General features: G+C 38.5%; 1 protein-coding gene across 13 annotated transcripts in view; it reads left to right on the forward strand.

Annotated features, from left to right (window-relative positions):
- The window catches only part of MAGI2 (membrane associated guanylate kinase, WW and PDZ domain containing 2), a 695,213-nt gene that overhangs the window by 308,415 nt on the left and 365,887 nt on the right, over positions 1-20,911 (forward strand). The window contains exon 1 of one of the 13 annotated variants that reach the window (XM_038153735.1): positions 4,018-7,337. The exons of the other annotated variants lie outside the window; for them this stretch is intronic. The gene's annotated coding sequence lies outside the window, so the exon portion shown is untranslated. Of the gene's footprint in view, positions 1-4,017; positions 7,338-20,911 lie in introns of those variants that run through there. 13 annotated transcript variants of the gene reach the window in all.

The following is a 20,911-nucleotide window of genomic DNA, read 5'->3' on the forward strand; positions in this document are numbered from 1 at the left end:
GAAAAATGCTTACCTTCTCTTCCCTTACAACACAGCAGGAGGGGGAGAAGGAAAAATGTGTCATAATTTCTAAATATTGAGTTTCCCCAGAACAATCATATATGAAATTTAAAATCAGCTGCTTCCCAGTAAAATATTGCTGGCTTCAGAGGACGATTATAGTCTTTGGTCAGTAACCATTAGGAGTTACAATAGTGGATGTGTTCCCTTTCTGTAAACGTCAAGTTGTGGATTTGGACTATTTGTAAAAAAAGTAAAGACCTTCCATTTTCTTTTTTAAAGGTATTACAGCAACCCCAAACATGACTTATTTTAAACAAGGTAACTGAATATAGCATATACAAGCAGAATACTAAAATGTATTTTGCTTTCTTTTTTTGCTTCCTTTATTTTAATATAACATTAAATAAGTAAAGAAAATTTTTATAGTTACAATTAACAGGAATATAATAAATTAGTAGACTGAATGCTTTAAAGATTGGTTTTCTTAATTTGTTATTAGCATTATCTTAATCCAAAATTTGCAATAGAAATTTTGAGAACTATTTTAGAAGAGAGCTGTATCACATACAGGGACTAGGGAGGACTGAGCAAACATGCAGTTGAGTAAATAATCTCTAGCAGGTAATAACTTGGAAACACTGTGCAACAATACTGGTTTGAGAAGGCTCATTCAAGAGTCTTGTTATTTTCTAATATTATATCCATTCCTGAAGCAAATTTTAATTTTCCTATTCTTTCTGTTTCATTCCTACTAGTAGCAGAGAGGATTAAAGAATGTTTCCTAAAATGTAATTTAGCTCTTCTTAAATCATGGTGAAATAACATTTAAGTAAAAACATAGTCACATCGTAATAATTTTGATACAACCACAGTGATTTTTCAAATTTACACTTGAATTACATTTACAGATCAGGAAATTATTTTTCTCCATGAAGAAGTTTTACAAAACTTATTATGCTTGGCTATTTAACAAAGGAAAAAAAATTTGCAAAAATATTATTTTTTGTTTTGTTATTTTTGTTTAAAATTGTATTTAATCAAGATATCACTTACTGAAAAGGAGAATTGGAAAACACTTGCCCAGTTTTCAAGTATTTAGGTAATTGTCTTTGCAACATACTTAGTGCTTTTAGCAAAAACTTTTGGCGCCTTTGTGGTTTCAGGTCTCAATTGAAGAGCACTAGGGAGCAGTCAGAATGATAGGTTAAGGATTTATTTTTATTTAATTCTTTCACATAACTTAAACACTTGAAATCTAGAAAGATTCTTTCCAAACTGTTCTATTTTCTCAAAAGAACTAACAATTTTTTTTCTATGAGACAAAAGAGAGTTTTGCATAATCCCATAAATGGTATCTTCCCTGTTCTGGAGAGGGAAACTAGCAACACATGGCAAAGTCATAGGAGCAGGAAGACATTCCAACTCTAGCTTCAAATAAATTAGGTCACATGCTATGAACTCAGACCAGGTAGAGATTTAATTTTTGCAGTCGGTGCCACCAGAGTTGAGTGAACTATGCTGCTGTTTAATAAAGAATGTGGCATCTTATTCTCTGGGAAGAGGGGAAGAGGTCCTCTAAGAAGTGAAGTATGCAGAGGGAATCAATCAAGTGCCACTGGAAGAAGAGTGAACACTGAATAAACCAGTAATTGACATCTTGTGGTTACCCCTATTGTAATTCAATTAAACTGTACTGAATTCCAACAGGCAAAAGCAGTAGGGGCACAGATCCTCACTGCAATGCTACCATAGACCATCCTACTGGCGGCACTGGAAGCCAATTAAAAAACTTACTTATCCGAAATAACACACTTAATGAACACACTGTCTGAAGAGGACTATAATTATCTTCTCCTTCTCATCATGAGCCTGAACAGGCAGTAGTAGAAGCGCAAGGAGAAACAATTGAACTATTCCAAGAAAGTTAAATTAATATCCTCAAAAAAATAACCAGGCATTTTTATGGAGCTTTTTTTCCCATCTCTACCCACTGGCTTCTGCCAAAGTTATTAAGGCTAGTGTGTTTATCAGCTAGATGAAGATACTCAGTCTTCTCTGAAACCCAAGTCTCAGAACTGGTTGGCAAAGTAATTTTGCTAAAGTTTTGCTGGAAGCTGCACATTCCATTCCCCAAATCATCCACAAGTCAAATTTTAAGGAATTTAATCGAACCCTGTGCAAAGTTTGTACAAGAGAATAAGTTTCCTCTCTACTGAGCCCTAATGGGGCTGCATCTTGTGTGCTGTGTCTGGGCTCCTCAGTGTAAGAGAGCTCTGGTGCTCCTGGAGAGTGCCCAGAGCAGTTCTGTGAACATGACTGGGAGACTGGAGCATCTCTGTTATAAGGAAAGTAAAAGCTGAGGGAGCTGGGCCTGTTCAGTCTTGAGACTGACTGAGAGGGGACCTTAAGAATGTCTGTAAGTATCTGTAGGGAGGGTGTCAACAGGATGGACCAGGCTCCTTTTGGTGGTGCTAACCAACTGGATCTTTAAAGACCAATGGGCAGAAACTGATTCGCAGGAAGCTCCACCAGAACAGAAGGAAGAGCTTCACTGTGTAGGTGACCAAACACTGGAACAGATTGCCCACAGAGATTATGGAGTCTCCCTCACTGGAAATAATGAAAAAAAATCTGGATGTAATCCTGTGCACTGTGCTATGGAATTGAAACTTAGTACACTAAAATGATCCCAGAACGAGAGAGACATATATTTACTAATCCTGGAAATGCCATGACTTGCTCTGGATCGAACAGTGGCCCCTCTCTAAAGTAAAGCTCACGCACTACAAGCCCTTGTGGAGGAACAGCTTGCCAAAGGCCACATCATGGAGACCACCAGCCCTTGGAACTCTCCAGTCTTCGTACTGCGCATGGAGCGATACAGATGGGATGTGCAACATACCCACAAGGGAAAAAAAAGCATGGACGTTCCAGCAGACTTGATGGCGAATTTCCTCCTCACTGTCAAAGGAATTTTGTTACTTCTATTTTTATAATTCAGCTGGTTTTTAAAGAAGGGAAAGTTTCCATAATTTCTTCTTGTAGCTTCCCATAATTTGACCAGGAAAGGTCTTGAATTCCAAAAGATATTTGTCTTAACGTAGCTAATCATCTGTTCTTTCTGTTTTAAAGTCAAATATAACTAAGCCATTCCATGGAAAGGCCTTCTATAGAGGCTTTCTCTAGCATGAGTCACAGACCACATGTCAAATGGCTTATTTATAATATAACTGGATTCAGACCACATCTCTCTCTCAGCCTTCTTACACATTCTTCTTTGTAATCTTTGACCTGTGATGACAAAAGGACTGTAGGTAAAGCCAAAACCTGAATCAAATCTGCCTTAAAAATATTAAATTTCTCACTTATAATGTACAGTATTTTTAAGGGTGGAAAATACTTTAAATACTGTAAATGCCATTTTTGTGGTGGTTTGCCCCATTGTATAAATCATGTGTGTAACTTGTATGCACTTGGATATTTTCATTCATCAATAATATTGATGTAATGGATCTGAAGTCAATTGCTGTTTTCTTCCTTTAGAACTAATTTTGAAACATAGACTTGCAAATTTTGCATCTGAAAAGTAATGGAGAAAGAAGCCATTTGTGCCTGTTTGCTGCACAAATTCAAAAAGACTTCATAAATACATGACATATCCGTTTTCTTACTGATTGAATGTAGTTTCATTTTTAAGGATATACCTTTTTGACTTGCATATAAATGAACTGTAAAAAAGATGAAACCTATTTCTATGGCTTCTTTTAGGAATAAATCCAACCTTAAGGCTGATATTATTATAACTAAAATAGGGATTTTTTTATTGTTATTTTATGTAGATATATGCAATTTTTTGCTGTTTTGAAATTAACATTGCAAATATTGAGACTATTTCTCTCACAAAGTAGACCATTAATTTATTTTTGTCATGCCTCAATAATTTGATTATGTCTGTGTTGTTGTTTGAATTAAAGCTCTAATTTTTGAAAGAGTATGATTTAAACTACTGATTCTTCTGGGAAAATCTCAAATTCCTCTCTGAAGATTACAGGAGATAAACTTGATGATTAAAAAAACCCTGTATTTATTTCCTGAGTAAAGTATCAGTTTGTACTGATTTTTATTTTATAAATATTACTGCACGCAATTTCTAAAACATAATTGTTATCTGCATGGTTGAGACAGGTTTTCATCCATATTTATTACATGGTTTTATTAATTATGTATACATGTCTGTACACATTATTTACATACCTACTTGCATGTATACATACAGCCTTTAGATGGAAGATTAGCCTCCAGTTTCTTCCAGTGGCTTAGACCTGTACTTACAGCATCAGCATGTAAAGTCTGAATGTCTTGTTCCTGTCAATGTGTATGGCAGCCCAGGCATTACAAAAGGCTTTTCTTTGGAAACCTAAAATTGTTGCTCTATTTCTTAGAAACGAAATTACTTCCTTTTGAGAGTTGTAAACCATACTTTGCAATAGATGGGTGACCACAGCATTTCATTGTTGAAAAGCTCTACTGTACTCAGCTTTGCTAAAGTGAACATTTTGATGACTGTAATAAGTGTGCATAAGATGTGATTCTCTTGCTTATCAAGAAACTCATTACATTCAGTGGGATCTTGTGCAGAATGACACAACTGCATACTAGTAATCGACTACATCAGAAACTTTGTTCAGCAGTTCCATGATTTACACACTATTGTGACTACTCTAAGTACAAGGCAGGGTAATTTGTGTCTATTTGCCTTTTCACCAATGACAGTTTAGGTCTGTTTTTGTATTAAAACCGAGTTTTATGTTGACTTTATAACAATAATAAAAAGGCTGACAGTATCCAAGTTAGAAAACACCAATATATATGCAATTCTGAGTTCTGGAGACATGAGGCTTGGCTGGCCCTGCCAGCCTCTCCAGGTGACTGACTTAGCTGGCTCTCTCATATTTGACCCATTGCATCCAGTGAACGTCACTACTCTGCTTGCAATATTGTGGGTTCAGAAGGGTGAAAGGAAAAAACTATTAATAGAGTAACTACCTGTGGCTACACAGAGTGCCCAAAAGAACTGCAGAATTCCAACTGTAGCCAGAAACTTAGACAACTGAGATGAAGTTGTTTTGTTCCTGTCTTGTGTTGGTTCCTCTAGCATTCATTGTTGGGATCATGTTAAACATGTCCTAGTGTTAAGTGTGCAATAGTTGTTAGGTATCTTTCTAAAAGGATATGCTTACTTAGGCATGACAAATGTCCCACTTCTGACTTTTTTTTTTCAATATGTAATTAAATGAAATGTAGAAAAGCAGAAGTCCAGTGATTTTTTTCCCCCATGAAGACTGGTTTGAAATAATGACTCATATATATATACATATAGATAGATAGATAGATAGATAGATAGATAGATAGATAGATAGATAGATAGATAGATAGATATAGAATAGTTATGGGAATTTTACTAGCCCCTTGAAGTCAATCTTGGCTTTTGCCAAAAGCTCATGGACTGTGGCAAAAATTTTGGCTATGATAGGAATGATGTGAAGCACTCTTACTAGGGCATTGCTGAAAAGGATGTGTCAGGGTTAAAAACCCTAAGTCTCTGAAAGATAGAGTTGTTATTATCAATCTAGTAGATATAATAATAGCCCAGTCATATGGTGAAGGTAATCTATGATCTCTCATATAACTCTTTTCCCTCAGTATCCTAAAAGAAATCCAGGTTGCTCCTTTGTGTACTTATCAAAAGAATTGTGTTACATCATAAGTGTGATAGTACAGAAAGTAAAAGTGGAAATCTGTGTTCTGTGTGTAGTGCCAGAGGAACTGAGGTGTCTGTGGACAGATCCACAGTTAATACAAGATGAGTAAATGGTTATTTGTTATATTGTTGGGAACATTGGGAATTATTAGAAGTGCCTGTGTTGGATGGTGGATGATGAGTAGGCTTTCTGGTTTTAACCTGAGTCTTTAAGAACATGGTCATAGAAAAATGGTTTATATTTCTTCTGGAATATGTGATGTAATACATCTACACATTTAGTTTATCAGAAAGACTGATTAAATGTGGATGCCTACTTTGCCCTTTGTGCCTAGTTCTGCAGGTGTTTCCTGTTCATTACCATTTTATAATGAATGCATAAGGAATATTTTGAGTGAAATTGTGGTCTCATTGAACATGATAGAAAATTTTTAATGGAAACTAGGGTTCTAAATGCAGTATTTTATCGAGACTCACTGTGTGGTTCCTATAAGATTTTCTTCTAACATATTGTTTGCAAGTAATTCTGACTGTTGCAACAATATTTGGGTATTTTTTATTACTTGGCAATAACTAGAATTTTCACAGAATCTGAATTCTTTCAGTCTTTTAAAGCCTAAATTCCAAAGCTCTGCACCGTATGGTAGCTTTAAGCAGGGTAATCCCAGGAAGCAGGGCCATTGGATAGCCTGCAATTCAGAGAGTCAGTTTTAAATGTAATGACCCTTATATCAAAGATACTTTGAATTGCAATATAATAATATCAATAAAGAACTAATAATGCTTTTTTAGTTGAGTACGGTCCATTTGCTGATGAGAAACTAAATATGGCTTCAGCATAAATATTTAAATATTGTATTGTAAAAAATGTGCAATTGGGAATAATCTGTAAAGGGATACAGAAACAGCATAGCATCTAAAAAATTTATGTTTATTTAGGAATAAGCCCCTAATTTTAAATATTTAGGAGCGTCATGGTATCCAAACTATGTATGAATATTGCCACTGAAAAGTTTAATTGCATATCTTTGCGCTGTGCCTTCTTGTGTGGATTGCCAGCGCAGAGCTGGAAAGCAGAAGGATGCCTGATGATCTCCTCCGAGCCCTATTTCCCTCCCTGCTTTGTAATGTAAATGGCTAGTTTGAATCCCACCACGGATCCGTGCGCTCAATCCCCGAGCATCCTCTCCGTTTTTCACCGGAAGATCACCTGACCGCCCCCCTGGCTGCCCCTCGGCGGAGGATCGCGGCGGCGGCTCGGGCTGGGCTCGGCGGCTGCGGGGGCCGGCGGCGGAGCCGAGCGCTCCGGCGCTGCCGGGGGCGGAGGGAGCGGGAGCGCCGGGAGCGCCGCTGCCTCAGCCCTGGAGAGAGGGAAAACAAAAGAGCTCAGCTGCAGTTTTTGTGTTGCCGTCTCTGGCTTAAGCAGAAGATTCTAGACATTCGTGCCGAAAAATCAAAGCGCAGCTGAGACTACGTCTACCGGGAAGATAATTTCTGTCCCCAGAATGGGCTGGATCCAGTACAGGTGGTTTGCAGATCATGCGAAGACAGACGGGCTGAGAGCCATGGAAAGGTGGGATAAGGCGCTGCCTTCTCTTTCTTGCTGTTTTTTTTCTTTCTCTCCCTGGATTTGTAAAGCAGTATAGCTGGAACCTGAGTCAGGGTCACTTAAAGAGATTAGATGGGGTTTAATCCCACAAAACAAAACCAAAATGGGAGGCACTGCTGTGTTCAGACAGATGTTGAACCCAAACTTGGGCTGAGTTGGACTTGCTGTGAGCGATCCTTGTGTAGCTTTTGACGTTGTCTTTGTTCAGAATAGTTCCTTCACGAAATACGAGGCTTTAGGACGAGCTGCATGCCTCTGTAACAAATTGACTGTTCCAATGCTAGTAGATTTTTGCCAGAGAAGCTGCAAATGAAGGCTTTGGAGGTGAGTTTATGGAAATAGGAAGAGCTGTTGACTTTTAATTCCTTGTGGTGCGGGCATGGTTAGAAGTTGAGCCGTGCTTCTTGTTGTACATTGTCTGAATTGTAACAATGGGCAGTTCAAGTAGAGCAAGTTTGAATGGTGTTTCTTCAGCAGTGCAAATGCATTTCACTGGTATGATCTTTGGCTTTTCACAGGAGGCAAGGAATTTCTTCTTTTTTTTTTTTTTGAGGAAAAAGCCATCAGATTTTTTAAATATCGAAGAACTAGAGCAAATTAGCATTTATATCTGAATGATCGTTGTTGTTAACACCAGCTATGCCTAAACATCTGAAACATATCCCAGCAATTTCTCATTTCTTTTGCTGGGCAGATGCATTTCTTTTGTTCCTGATTTTTTTCCCTGCCTCTTTAGAACAAAAGGCATTTCCTTTTATTATTTTTTTAATGGCAGCAAGACAGTTACATACAAATTAGCAATTTTGTACAGGTTAATGCTCTGCTTCATTCTGAAGTAAACTGCCTTAAGGTATTAGGAGGAGAGGGGGTGGGCAAACCGGGGGAGGCTTGACCGATGCCCAAGAAATACTGAATTCAGATGGATTTAGATCATACAGAGAAGCAGACATTTATCTGTAACTGGATTTCAGCTCCATGTCATGCAAAATCTGCAGACTATAGCAGGAAGACTCTTAGCAACCAATAAATCAGATTTGTAATGGGCCTTTAAAAATGTCTGTGAGGGGTGACTGCTTGGGTCCCCTTTGGCCAAATTAAGATGCAATCTGACAGTACAGTAGCATCTGTGTGCTGACATTTTCTCATGAACCTAGTGAAAAATGGCTCCAGATCTCTTCTTCAGTCCCCAAAAGACAGTTTCTGAATAGCCATGCATTTTCCCCTTGTATTGTTGTTTGTTATAATCACCATTCTCTCTGGTAATGTCTGACTGGCTTGTTTTGCTTTGCTTTCTTTCACTGTTTGACTGGCTGAGGGGCTGTAGTGGGCAGTGGTTGTTTTACCTGAAATCAGAACCTCGTGCCTCTACTGCTGCTTACAAAAAAGAAATAATTTTACAAAGTGTGTATTGCAAAGGTGTTCTATAAATACTGCTAATAGAGCAGCTTCTGCCAGTTCTGCTGGAATTAGGTAAGTGGGTTGAAAAACGTGTGTCTTAAATAATATGCCGCCCATGATACAGGTGAAAAAGAAATGCCAGCCGGTGGTGAGTGCAGCTGACAGGTAAAAGTGAAAATCCTAACAAAAGGCATTGGAATAAAGTCCTTAAAGGCCAGAAATATATGTATGGGTACAAGCATTTGTTTATCCAAGGGAGTTCACGTTCAGATACTACAAGAGCGAGGGGAGAGGAGGAGCAGGGGAGGCACTCCTTTAATTGTACTACAAGTGTGCTGGGTGGAAAGAGCCCCGCATGGAATGGCCATTCAGTCTGATTCTGCAGCTCTGCTCCAGCCTTCCTGAGCAGCAGCTGCAGCCCAGAGCTGGGAGCAGCCTCTGTCTGTCCATGTGTGGGGTGATTGCAGGGGAGCAAGAACCGTGTTTCTCCAGAGGGATCTGTGCCAGGGGATTCATGGGGCGACTTGGAGTCTGACTCCAGTGAAAACCTCTTCTTTAAATGTTCCCTCAGATAGGGTGGCTCCTCAGCACAAAAGTAGGGCAAGTAGGAGGCAGAAGGGTAGCTGTGAGAAGTTGTCAGTAGTATGGATCCTCTCCAGAAAATGTGGCCAGTATTTTTTGTGGCTGTTTAATAGTGCCTGCTATTTTAGTTGTTGCTTAGAAGGCATGTTGTGTGCAGTACTTATAAAGCCCCCAAATGTTACTTACCAGACTTATTGCAGTCTTTTGAGATTAATTTTCATGGACCTAAATGCTTCCACTACCCCTGGAAAGGCAAAAAAGGAACTTTAACACTGAGTGCAGATCCCATTGCTCCTTCTGTACAGGTAGATAATTTGACAGTAGTAAACACTTGCTTCATGGAAAGTGACACAATTGCACAGTGGGATTGTGAAAAAGAAAACAAACATCTTGCAAGCCATCAGACAAGCAGAAATGTCAATGAGAGATGTTCAAATAAATGGAGTTAAGAAGCTTTGAGTGACGGAAAGATTCCAGATGCCTTATTAACACTGACCATAGTTACAAAGCACTGGAATGCGGCTGCAGTTCTGAAAGGTAAACCAAACCAGGCTTATTTTCAGGTGTTTATGTACATAACCAGAATAAAATGGGAGTCCAGTACTGAACTGGAACAAATTAGATGTCAGAACTTCACACATTAAGAAAAGCTGGATTGAAGATCACTACAGGCAGAAAACTTTCCAGAAGGAATTAAATGAGTAAATTTAACCCTAAAGAAACATACACATCCAGTTAGGGGCATTGTCTATTGATTATGTGATTATTAACTACAACATTTTTAAAGTGGGATTTAAGAGTGAAAATCTGATTTAAAAAATTTAGTATGACTTTTGACTTTCATTGTCATTACAAAATAAAAACTCCCCAGAGACTTTGCTTGGAAACGCACATTTTCTCGTGGTGCAACACTGACACACTGGACCTCTGTAAAGGGAGAGGGGAAACACAAATAAAATGATGGCACTAGGAAAATTTCTCACCATAGCTTTCTGAAAGCTGTGTAAATACATCCTGAATCCTGAATGGATAAACATATGATAAACATAAAAGTCAGGATTGTCTTTTGGTTGTGATGAAAATAAATAATAACAAGAATTAGATAGATTAGTATATACTAACAGGAAAAAAGACTCAGACCCGGAGTATTGAAATCTGAGAAAATTGTATTTACATTGAAGCAGTCCAAGTAGCAATTGCCAGTGTTCCAGCTGACAGACTCATCAAACAGCCCACCTATTTCCCATTTCAGTAGCAAATGCCTATGCCTAAACCATCATGCTCTCTCTGCAAGATAAGCTTAAGAACATTAAAGACCATATAGTACTCCCAGCTGCCCTAATGCAACCAGTTTAAATCAAGTTTGTTGTAAATGATGTCACTATAACAGAGCTGATTGTAGCCCACAGGGCCAAGAAAAGAGTATGGTCAGCATAATTCACAATTTTTTTTTTCCCCTGTAAGAACATCCCAGCTATCCTATTCCCATTCCTCTGTCATTGCTTCCTCATGTATATAGCATACCTCAGACCCACATGTCTGATAAAAGCAGCAGACAAATGTTTCAGAGAGAACTCTCTGATCACTGTACCAACTGTTTTCTGACTACGTTATACTGTGGGATAAAGAGGAGGATGGTTCTTTTGGTGACCTTCAGTGTTTGTGTACAGAGCATACATATGTTTAGACTGCCCACTATTTTGTAGAAAACAAAACATTAATAGTAGAGTTAGCTGTAAACTGTTAACTGAAAGTTGGCTGGGTCTGTTCTTTCTCTAACCTTTGAAGGTTAGGTTGACTTTTCAACTAAATAAAGAAAACTCTCCTGGAAACTTGCAGGATGCTTCAAACCTGACATTACATTTCCTGTCACCCTTCAAATTTTTTTTTGTATTTCTCCTCTCATACGTTTTTTCTAACTCTCCACAAACTTCTTTATTATGTAAACCTTCTTTGATTTAACCTTAGTAACCATCTATGATTTTTCCCTTCTGCCCCAGAGCTTCATGTTCTGGGACAGTGAGAAGCAATTTCTGCCACCAGGTCTTTAGTCCAGGTGAAATCATATATTTGGTGCTGAGGAACTGGGTTATAGCGAGGTGCATATCCAGATGCCTACAGAACACAATACTCTCAATCTCATCCTATGACAAAAAAGATTATTTTTCATCCCAACATCAACCATGTGTACCATAAAGAATTTAGCCAATATTCCTTCCCATGGTTCAAACTGCTGAAAGGAGCAATGAAAGCTGGTGACTTTCTTGGGACAATTTTATAATCTGAATCTGTATTCTGAATAGCTGTATGATCATAGGAATGGTACTAAAGGAGAGCGGGGTTTATGGCTCAGTTCTGCCTCTGCTGAAATTGGTGCAAAGTTTCACTCTAGAGATGACACAAGAGAACATTTAGTAGAGAAAATCTGATCTTGCAGGGGGGCTCAGGTTAAATACATGTTATCACCTTCCTGGCAAAGAAAACAAGCAAATAGGATTGATGGTGGGTGATCACAGAACCTCTAAACCCCCTAACTGGTATCCCTTTTGAAAATATGAACAACAAAAAAAAAGTACCTGGGAAAAATGCTTTAATCTGAAGGTATTAGGAGTTAAGTCTTTACAGCCATGACAATCCCCATTGACAGAATTGCTCATAACCCAGAGGTGATGGAATACAAATGGGCATGGATGTGGGAAGCATTGCAATAGAGAGCACATCACAATAAAAGCTCCCTTTCTCAGTTATCCTTTCCAGTCAAATAAATAAATTGCAGTGAAGTACAGTGGGAAGAATTATTGCCACTAGAGTGCTTTTCTGATGACAGAGATGATGTTAGCTATAAAAGTCTGTCCTAGATAACAGAAATTAAAGGTTTCTGGAAGTTTGTAAAGATTTAGGAACTCTTAGAGTCTGGATTGATTCAAGCAGACTAATTGGATATGGATAGTGTAACTTCAGACTTGGTCATCTGCTGAGAAACCTGCTCTGATGGGAGCACAAAGCCTTGGCACTCCTGTGCTGCTCCTGCTCTCCATCTGTCTCCTCTCCCAAGGTCCTGGCTTAAATCTGCAGGAGTGTTCATGACATTGGCCAAAGTTATTGGAGTGACTGTACTCATCTCTGTGATGGCAGAAGCCATGATGATCCAGGAGGTGATAATATTTGTAATGAAACATTGGTGAGCAGAGGCTCTGCAGGGACAGGACCTTCAGGGCAGAGTTCCCTTTCATTAGAGGATTTTTCACGTTCAGAATTACCTTATTGGAAGAAATTCTGAAAGGTAACTTGGCATCATCTTGTAATGCTATGCAGTCAGATACAATCCAGCATTTTGTATTTTAACAGTGCACATGATCCAAAGAGGAGTGAGGAACAGTGCCTTTGTCACTAATTAAGGTTCTCTATCAATGGTTGGGATCAAGAATATCTAAAAGCAAAGCTTGATTATGACACCAGCCACTGTAATGTTCCATAAATCTAGAACATCTGGGGAGAGTTGCAGATAGCTGAATAAAGGAGCTTGATCAGATCATAATTGTTCACTGTTTGATCACATAACTGACTGGAATGACTGGAAGCCTGTGGTGTCTCTGTCTTCAGAGCTCTGCAGCTCCTGACTGACAGGAGACTGCCGTTTTGGTGTTTCTTGTTCAGATGATGTAATAGAAAGAGGTTTTGGAAAACACAAGTGAACAGTTTGTGGAACTGTGAGTATCACTGCACCCCAGAAATCCTTATGGGATGAGTGGTAGCTTCCCTTGAACAGCACTAGGAGGAAATTGCTGCACAAAAGGAAAGGGTAACTCCAAACTTTCCTAGCTTTTGCATGGCTGGATTTTCAAACCTGGAAAAACTGAGGGGATAGTCTGCCCCCATTCTGTCATTGCAGCCGTCAAATGCTGTTGTCGAACCAACTGCAGCAACAGAACCATCAAAAACCACCTGCCTGTGCCTATTGGAAAGTCCTTCTGGAAAAGGAGGAGTGTGCCGTTAGGGAGCTCTTTATTGTGTTAGGTTTTTTCCTTCTGCAGATTCAGCAGGTGCTATATATTATCCTTTACAACCTTCAGCCATTTGGAGCTAGGACACTGTAATTATGTTCCCTGTCCATGGAAGTTACTGACTATTACTGTGTGAAATACGAGCTCTGCTCAGAATTCAAAACTAAACTGAGGAAGCATGTTGCTGCTGTTTTCATGCCAACAGAAAAATGGCAGTGTTCATTTACAGTACTGTTCCTTTGCACTAGTAAATGCTCTCTGCCCTTTAAATGGTGGAATCTGTAAAAAAAAAAACTTTATTTCTGATATGTAAAGAAGTCAAATTCCCAGTGTTGACAGTTGTCTCCTACAAGTAGTAGTTTACATTTGTGCAGTTAATTTTATAAAAAAGTTCTAGGGGGTTCACTCCTTTGTAAGTGTGAAAATAAATTGGGAGGCTGAGACAGACAAAGTACACAATCATTTTTAAACAGAAGTAACTTTGTAGAGATAGTCAAGTTCTCAGGGCCCTTCCCAAGTCTTGATTATATTGCTCTTGGATTTCTGGGTCGGTCTGTAAGTACCTGCACCTGACTCCCCCAATGACTCAATAGCATAGGAGAAAACAAAGTTGGGTTTTCTATCTCCTGCTGCTCCTACTTTTGCAACCTCATCCACATGAGGATTGCCTTCTGTGAGGTTTCATTACTTTCTCACTAAAAAAATGCAGCCTGTTTTTATCTTGCTTTTTTCTCTCCTGAAGTTATTCAGAGGAAGTGAGATATGGGGGGTGCTTGCACACTATTCCATCAGGATAAATAATGTATGCTGTCTATTGTGTTTCGAAGAATGCTTCAAAGAAAACTCTCCATGGCATAGTTATGATAACAAGCTGGAAAGAAATAAAAGGAGAGAGAGCACAAGAAAATGTAGGTGCTTTGGTACTATCTGCTAGTTCAGCATTACAGTGCTTGATACTGGTGTGCTTCTTTTGCCACAACTCTTGGCAATAGCCACAGCAGCCCATGGAAAAAGATGTGTAGCCTACAGCTGTCCTAGGAGAAACACGGAGAAAGTTTTTGTTGCTCTGTACCGCCAGGAGATAAGGTGCACACTGTCCTTGGCAGAGGCACACTGTACTGTGACCAGCTCTTGAATATTTTCTTGTCCTGCTGATTTCTTCTTCCCACTTTCCTTTTAATAGGAAAATCCCACATGCCCCCACAGTCTCTCAGGGGAATGACCGTCGTGTCTAAGAAGCCCTGATCTTCTCAGTTTGAGGTTCTCGGCCCACATCAGGTGTGGTAACTCTTGAAAGTAGAGGACACATTCTTACGTCCTATCAAGCATTATTTTTTTATTGTATTTTGTGTCTTTCAGTCACTTCTGTGTATAAAGCTTAGTGTACATGAATTATCCATTGTAATAAGTATATGTGATAGACAGTCCAGATTCCACCTCAACAGCAAATACAAAAATTACTGGCAAAATATCTTAAATGTTTGATATGGAATTTGTTTCCCCAGCTGGAGTAACAGCAGGGTATTTGGCCCAGCATCCTGCTTTTCACACTGGGAAAGAGTTCCAGCACCAGGCCACGTGGGGTAATACTTTTCTTTTATGCCTCCCAGTTTTTAGTATAACTCACCAGGTTACTAGGATTTTTTCCAAATGATATGACATTCTTTTTCTAAAGCACAAATTGATATTTATGTGGTCATACAATGCAAAAGAAATGTCATTTCCAGTGTTGATCCCATGGATACGTGCTCAGTCGTGTGTATGTAACCAGACCTTTACACCTCAGTACAGGGTGACCCAGTCATGGAGGAAAATTGGTTTGTTATGCCTTCACTGAGCTTCCTGCTGCCTTGGTGATGAGCCTTATATCTTCAAGCACATCAGACCTTCCTGCCATCATTAGAAATATTTTAAAACTTGAAAAGTCAAAAGCCTTGCGTTTTGGCTAAGTCAGCATGTAAATCTGAAAATGTGCTTCATTTATGATAAAGGCATTTCTGTGCATATGATTCATGCCTGGCAAAGGCAATCCAGTACAGTAATCCAAAAAGAAAAAGAAAAATAAAAGAAAATGAATCAAAATAAACTCTTTTTTAGGCCATTACTATCAAAAAAATCTAGGAAAGTGTTTGACATAGAATGTGCCTCCTCTTCTGGCATCATAGTATTCTCCATCAAATCGCCTCTTCTCTGGGTAGGAATATTTTCCCCCTTATTTTTTTGCAGGCATGCCTTTGAAATGCCAGTTCATCTTGTCACTTTGTATATGAATTTGGTTTGCCTATTTATTCATCCTTTTTAGGGTTCTTTGACCTTTCCCAAAGGTATGAGGGGAGATTGGATTGAAATAGATAAATGTTGATGAACAAATAATTTCTGTCTGTGAGTGCAGTACAGTTGTCTGTGAGAGACAGCCTCTGTTTGCCCTTAAAATTACTGACCCTCTCTCTGCCAATGGCTATCCTTGAGTCTTGGCTTGAGCATCTTACACTGACAGAGAAAACTGGCCATTGTCAAAGGTCCTGACCATTGTTACAAAGATTTGTAACCAACTATCTCTGCACCAAGTCTGTGGGAGGGAAAGTGTTTAATAAGCTGGGTGAGTGGCACAGAGGAAGACAGGGCATGGAGAGGAGCTGAGAGCAGAGGGCTTGGAATAAAGCTCCAAAAAGGAATGAGACCTAATAATACATAGAGAAACAGAGAAAGCAACCAAAAACAAAATTAAGATAAATGAGAAAAAAAAATGATGGCAGAAACAGGAATCGTTATGCACATCCTCAAGCTGTCATGGTAAAGAATATAAACCTAACAACTTTTCCCTCAGTTCTCCATGGAAATAAACCAATTATCAGGAAACTATTTTATTTTATTCTTCAAAGAAGTTATTTAAAAGCTGTTCCCCACTCTGGAAAGACTTGACATCAAGAACAGATATTGTCTCTCATAATTGTTCTTTATGGTTACTGTTTAACTCAAATGCCAGAAAACTGACACACCATGCTACTTAACAGAAATGGATGGTTTTGTCTTATAGAACCTGAGGAGTAAGGAGAAAAATGTCTCTGAAAAGGAGAAGAATTGTGAGCTGGATTGTGTCCAAGGAGAGTTAAACCAGTGATAAATTTTCCTTCCCCAGGTGGTAAGGTCTTCAGGGCAGTGGAGACCTTAACTTCCACCCCAGGCTCTTCTCCTTGCTCCTGATGCTCATGCCATTCTCCTCTTGCTCTGAAACATCCATATCCCACCATCACAATTCCCTCCCTCCAGAAGCACCCAGTGTTTGGTGTTCTGTACCAGGCTCCTCTCCATCTCTCCAGTTTGGGGAGGGGTTGATGTCAGGGCTTTCACCGGGGCAAAAAGTCCTGTGCAGGTTTTCAGCATCCTGGTGAAGCACAGGCTGTTGAGGAAGAAGAGGATGGAAGGGTGAAGATGAAGAAACCCAGTCATTGTGGCCTCTACACAGCATCCCTACTCATGACAAAAGGCAGAGAGAAAGCGCTGTGAGAGAAACGGTCAGAAATCCCAGGTGCTTTGTGATGTAATACTATATGAGAGGAAGAGAAAATTGTGGTTTCTGACAGAAAGTCACCTTCCAGCACTTTCACATTCAGGGTCCTTGAAGCTCAGCCTGAATGAAATCTGGTTAAAATAAAGTCTAAAACATGTGCTTTATCTTAAAGTCTGCAAAGAAGTGTCTTCAATCCTGAAACATATTGAAGCTTTATTACAAGCCATACTCTGATCTGAGGCACTGTGGTGTAAATCTGCAATTACTTGCTCAAAATCAGTGGTATTTTCCTAGCAGGGGAAGAGAGGAAGCTCACCTCTTTCTCCCAACCAGGGGAATGAATTCCTTCTAAATGGTTGGCACAGTAAATTTCTCCTGATACAGTGCTGGCACTTACTTTCATCTGGAGGATTGGAATTAAGTACCACCTTCATTTTACAATTATACTAAATTAAGTTAAATCATTATGTTTTAAACCTTCTGTTACACTACAGAAAACTTACTTACTTTCAGCTAAAACTCATACTTATTATTTAACTTTAAATTCTATGCTCAGGAAAATTTCCCAAAACATGGGAATGCATAATAAAAACATGGAGAGCTAGTTGTCTCTGAAATGTTGCTGTCAGTATTTCTATTTTCACAGTTACAGATGCATAAATTAAATTACAGATGCATAAGGGTGGTCCAAGGTTTGTCAGTTTGTAATAATGACAAAAGTGCTGTGTTTATCAGGGAAGAGGTGTAGATGGTGGTTAATGAGTCAGTGTTGCAATTTATATTAAAGTGGCAAGAGGCAAAGACTGAATATGCACAAAAGAGGTGAATAATTTCATTTGCTTAGACACTGTATTCTGCGTTCCAGGTGGTAGTGCCAAACTGAGAGGATATTCCAGGAAATAATCAAAAGAGTTCTTTTCTGGGACCATTAGTCCTAATCCTCTCATCATCCTTTTTTTTTTTTTTTACACTAATATCATGGCCTATTTTAGTCCTTTTATAAGTCCTTCACAAATAATTCCTTTTTCTCCTCATTAAGATGATGTTAACTTATTAGTGATTGCCTCTGATGCCATAGGTACTACAGATCTTGATCAGTATCATTTGTAGACATTTGTAAACAGAAATTCAGTGTCCACCTTAAAGGGCTTGTGAACATGCACTTCTACATTGGACATGTTCTGTAGCTGTACAACTGTATTCTACTGTTCCAAGATTTCAGAATTCTTAACATAAAAGCACATTTTACAAAGGTTATTTTTTGGAAGTGTAAACCATGCAGTATTAAAGCATTTCAAAGAACTTATTCATCTATCCGCCCATAACAAAGAGACACTAGAAGGTCCATATATAAGATTATAGTTTTATACTGATTTTTTGCATAGGAAGGACTAAGCCTGAAGCCTTTCTACGTAGAAATTAAATTGTTTTACAATTTCCTGGTAATGAGAAGCAAGATAGTGACCATCTATTGAAATTAGTAGAGTTATAACACTGTATCAGAGATTGCATATTTTCTTTTTAATTAAAATACCTTTACCATTTTTTCAAAGTGTAGAACTGGAAGAGACCTTTGAGCCATTGAATTCAGTCCCCCTATAATCACAGGCAACTGTATCATAAAATTTTCCTGGATAAGCAAATCAGTTTTTCTGTACTCAATGTGTGGAGCACCAATTACATTCTCATCAGTTATCAATGTTTTTCATTGATTTCAGTGCTGTGCTCTATTCACCAATTAACTAAGCATATCACCTTCACTGACCCAAATACAGACATTTTGTAGAATAATCTCTCATCCAGCAGCCAGATTTGCTGCTTTATACCCTTCCACCTGTCTAGCTGCATTGTGATCATACTTTTTTCTACTGAATTCTCCTTTTTATTTGTTATTTGAAAGTCATAGTCATAATATTAAGGAATGGGTGATTTTTAGATGTGTCAGTCAATACAGGGGAGAATAATTTCTAATTTATGCTTTAAAAATAAATTTGTTTTAAAATTCTGGTCACAGTAGAGATTGGTTTAACTTTTGTTGCCACAGTGCACATCCAGTTTGTGTCAAACGAATCTAATAACACAAATCTAGGAACACAAATAAGCATTGCCCTTGGTGATTGAATCAAGGCATGTACTACAGAAAAGAGGAGGTCATTAAGCTGTTAAAAATGTGTGATTGTGAGACTTCCATTATGCCAGATCTTCTTCTGAGTTCCTGGTTCATTCTGTGGTGATGATGGATCAGTGAAACAACCTTCATGTATAAACATGATTGCTGTAGTTATTGCAGTTCTGGATGTCTGACATTTCCCTAGGTGTAGCCCCTTTAAGTGATTTTTGCTGTATTCTTATTAAGTCTTACATGATTTTAACTTTAAAGGAGAAATGTCACACTCCCTTAATCACATCACATTTATTTATTTTATTTTTTCTACTTCAATATTTCAACATTATCTTAAATTATTCTTCCTATGACCTTGCTTGGTGCAGACGTTCAGTAAAGGGCTTTCTTTAAAAATTAATACAGGCCATTTCTTCTACACTGTTGTGTTGTAGGGATCTCAGAAAATCTGTAGTTGACAATTAAAATCAATATTCCATAAGACTACTAGAATAAACTTTTGAGTATTGGGAAACAGCAGTGAAGAAACAGTTTTTGTCTATAGAGCACCCAACTCTTTATATTCATAGTCTTCCTTTGATCTCCTCCTGGAGCTGACAAGATGGGAAACAAATTGGTAATTTTCAGGGTTTATTTCTTGTAATAAAAAAAAAATAATAATAATTGCAAAAGCATGTTTTACATCAATATGGGACTTGCCTAGCTAGAGATCCAGACAGGCAAAAAAACAAAATCTGGGTTTCTAAACAGCAGTTAAGGTACTGTGCTAACACAATCCTGTGGTAAAAAATAGTATTTCCTGCTCCTAAAATAGCAGTTTGTGACATAAATCCTATTACATAAACAAACTATTCTGTGTAGGTGAGGTAGCTTTTGTTTCTTGAATATTTATCTAGCTCTTCAGTGTTGCTTTGGCCATGATGAGCTGCTGTGACTCTGGGCTGGTACATTTCTAGACCCTTTCTGTCAAGGAGGATTCAAACCACTTGTCGGTTTGCAGGCAGCATCTCCTGCAGAGAAATTAGAGAGAACTCTGTAGTGAAGTGGTAACTTTTAGCTATACTCACAAGTGTCTCTCAACCCTGAGATGTCACTTGAGAAAAGGCCACAATCCAGAATGCTTAGGGATTCTGTTTTGAAGTGTGACAGGAGGAGACTGACAGATGGAGAGCAGGTGAGCAGAAGTAAGAAATGGCCGCATATGGATGGCTGGGTGCTCCAGCCTTCCATGGCAGAGGAGAGTGACTTAGAATTTATACATAAAAGCAGATGACAAACTTTTATTGGCACAGCATTTAAGAGAATCAAAGTGAAAAATAATTTTTTTCCCATTTGGTTGGTGAAGATACTTAGCTTCCTGAAACACTTTTTTTTTTTCTATGAGAAATGGTGTCACCTGTAAAGAGATGACTGACAAACAGAAGTACCACCATGACCAGTGAATTCATCATGAGAAATACATTTTCATATAAGAATTTCAGAACAAAACATAGCTTGATAAGCCCTGGAAAGCTGCTATTTTGGTAAACACACACAAAACATTACTGAGAGATTTCTGTAGCTGACATTAGAAATGGAAATTATAAAGAAATTTAAAGAACTCTTCACACATGTAACATGAAGTAGGAGGAGTGTGTGCCATGCTTTTTTGTCCCATGTAGCTTACTGACAAATGCTGATGTCCCAGGAGTGAACTTGTTGGTTCTGGCAGACCATGCAAAACCAATTCAGGAGGAAAGAAATGTGATGAAGTGACAGGAAACCAAAACATAACAACCCAAGGATTGTACACCCACATTTATGAGTGCTGATTCAAAACTAACAGAAATCAAAGAGGTATGAAGTCACTCCAAGAAAAGTGTTAGGACCTGTGAAACAGCTTGCGGTAAATGGAGAAATAATAAAGAAAAATATTGTGCAT

Source organism: Motacilla alba, chromosome 1A (assembly GCF_015832195.1).
Source record: "Motacilla alba alba isolate MOTALB_02 chromosome 1A, Motacilla_alba_V1.0_pri, whole genome shotgun sequence".
NCBI lineage: Eukaryota > Metazoa > Chordata > Aves > Passeriformes > Motacillidae > Motacilla > Motacilla alba.